Below are 3,354 nucleotides of genomic sequence, written 5' to 3' on the forward strand. Positions count from 1 at the left end.
CAAATTTGGCAGAATCAAATTAGCATAAAGACTGGACGGTGAATTCGGGATCAGATCTTGTAGACATTCATTGGACGTTTTCTTTCTTGTTCTTGGAGAAAGTCACGTCAGATAGTCCTAGAAAAAGAAGTACTGGGTTATACCTGGGGCAGTCACAATTTTCAGACTGTGTAATAAAGGTTTTAATACCTAACGTGCATCTAAAACTAAAACTAAAAATGTATGTTTTGCAGTTTTTCCGTTCTTAGATGTAGTGACTGCATTAGTTTCTTTTTCTGGCCATGTTTCTTTTGTTTTTATCTTTTGATCAAGCCAGTAACACACTTCCTGTCCTAGGGGTGACAAGGCTCCTTCTTCTGTAAATACGGAAGGAGCAGCATTGTCACCCTAGGCTGCTCTCCTATAGACCTACCCCTCTCCTGCTCATCTCCATTTTTCTGCAGTTCACAGAAGATAGCTGGGAAGGCCGACACCATTGTTTGATAGATCAGTGCACAGGACACTACCAGGACACTGCATTGCTGACAAGATAAGCAGATATTGGGGTAAATGTACTAAAACTGGTGCGCACAGAATCTGGTGGTAGCCAATCCGCTTCTAACTTCAGTTTATTCAATTAGCTTCGGCAATACAACCTGGAAACTGATTGGTTTCTATACAGAGTTGCACAAGATTTTCACTTGCCAGGTTTAGTAAATAACCCCCATTAGTCTGTTAAAAAAAATGGACTGAAAAGTAAAAACGAAAGCCCTATTTACACCTGTGCACTTTGCCGCACTAAAATGCACCTTCCCAGCTCATGAAAGACAGTTCTCTTTAAATCCTATCTGAGTGTTCACATCTGTACCCTGTGGTTTATTTTTACAGTGGGCTGCACTTTTGAAAAGTCCTCCTTGCAGCATCTTTAGTGCCCTGTTTGAAAAACATACCAAAAATACACCTTCCACTGAAGTCTATAGGAGCACACCAAAAATGCACTGTGCTAAAAAAAAGGCTACACTCAAAAATTAAGCTCACCAAAAACAGAAAAACATGCTAAACATGCAATATGTGTTTTAAAAATATTAGTATGACGTTTACAACACACATATGTAAACAGGCCATTCACTGCTAAGTACTGTCAAGATGCAAATTTATATATACACTGCTCAAAAAAATTAAAGAAACACATTGGCTGAGCGCAAGTGGCCACGCCCCCAACCCCACTTTTGGCACACATGGTGCAGAGCAATATGGAGTTAGCTGTCAGTGTATGCTGCCTGCGCTGGAATCTATAGAGATCTGGGATCCTGGTTAGGCATTATGGATGCATGCTGACTGCCCTGCTCCACTTGGGTGGGTCTGCTCATAGTCAACAACCTGTTGATCTATTCTCTGGCAGGTCATATATTAAGTGACAGCACCCATCTCTGACCAGAGACAGGAGCACTTCCAGCAGGTACAGGGTGGGGGAAGGGGGGAGGGTGCATGCCACCTACACCCAGGGGTGTCCCTGCCTCTGATTCACCTTACAAAGTCACTAGATACCTTTTTATTTGCTGTGCACAGGCTGGTAATGCTATAGAATGAGCATTACATAACTACCCCCTTCTCGCAACTTGCAGTCCTGGGGGGTTCCAAGGGGGGTCCCTGTTATGCTGGTGGGTCATGGAAGCCCTCGCAGGTTGGGCCCAGCATGGAGGAGGTTGTGCAGGGCATCATCTACTGGAGCGGGATCCAGAGGAGGAAACACTGGACAGGGTCTTCTCCTCCTAGCCCAGCCTCTGCTGCTCCGAAGCTGACTTCTTACCTTACAGTGCAACCTGTGCCACCTATAGCAGACCCAACAGCATCGCCAGTGTAGTTTTACTGTTTTTTAAAAAAAATGTAAGTCTTATTTTTTTGGGGGGGGGGGGATGAGGGTGAAAGTAGCTGGTCTTGCCTAGGGTGCAGTACAACGTCATCATAAGACTGGTGTGGTGGTGATCGGGATACTGACTGGTGACAGTATGTTAAAAAAAAAAACAAATGTAGATATGCTTTTTTTCAAAACTTTTTCAACATTTTGTTTCTTTTCTTAGTATTTTTTTTAAATTTAGTTTTATTATTTTTTACATACTTTCATCAGAGTAGTTCAGTGTCACCATAGTAGCACTGTACTACTCTGGGGTGTGTTCTTTGTAACAGCAATGTTTTAAACAATTATGAATGGGTTACATTCATAACAGCTGTGATTACTAGTGATCTATGATTGGACACAGCTAATCACATGGTACAGGGTGCAGTGATTGGCCCAGGTGCCATGTGATAGCTGTGGTCCAATCACAGCATCATTTTGCAGGAAATACAGCTTGTATGAATGGAATTCATTCATAACAACTTTGTTGATATTGTGACAATGTGATCTCATAGCAATCAAAATCAAAATGATCCCTGGACACCAAAGGTGGCTGGGTACCAGGATTCGCAATCTGCTGTGTTTGGTGAACATAGTATTCGCAAGAGCAGCATGGCGCACAGTGTGCTTCCAACTCAGAACAAGCTGGATGATGTACATGATACAGCCTGCCCATGCTGACCGCCTACAGTAAATGTACTGTGGGCCGCCGACAAGTGGTTAAAGAAAAAATATCATCAAGCAAAAACACACAACTCAAACAAACCACATGACAAAATAAAAACAATTACAAAAATCAGATCAGAAACATTTTGCTGTAGTTTAGAACTTCCGAAAGGTAAAAAAGCCATGTTCTGATTCACAGTGCTTGTTCTGGTTTCATTCCTGTTGCAGGTAAAACAAAGCAACTCTAAGGAATCTGTAAGAAAAAAGTGTCCATTACTTGTGAATGTTGGCCTTTGTCTGGCCCCTGATGTGTTTCAGATGGTTCTGGATAGTGAAAACAAAGCCAAAGGTAATTTACCAGATGCAGGTTGTGTGCATGTGTACTGTATATTTTCAGGGCTGTTCTAGGACATCAATGATGAGAAACAGATTTCAGCATTTTTTATACTTTACTTTTAACCCTGAGATAATGCTTGTTTAACCACTTGCCCTCCAGAGGATTTACCCCCCTTCCTGACCAGGCCATTTTTTGTTATACAGCGCTGTATTACTTTGACTGACAATTGCACGGTCATGCACCCAAATGAAATTTATGTCCCTTTTTCCCCACAAATAGAACTTTCCTTCAGTGGTATTTGATCACCTGTGCGTTTTTTATCTTTTGCACTATAAACAAAAAAAGACCGACAATTTTGAGAAAAAAAAACAATATTTTTGACTTTTTGCTATTAAACATAACCTGTAAAAAATTTTTAAAAAATCAATAAAAATGTAGGACAAAATGTATTCTGCTACATGTCTTTGCTAAACAA

The sequence above is a fragment of the Staurois parvus genome, unplaced genomic scaffold, assembly GCF_062004578.1.
Source record: "Staurois parvus isolate SC_StPar_1 unplaced genomic scaffold, SC_StPar_1.0 ptg001197l, whole genome shotgun sequence".
Taxonomy (NCBI): domain Eukaryota; kingdom Metazoa; phylum Chordata; class Amphibia; order Anura; family Ranidae; genus Staurois; species Staurois parvus.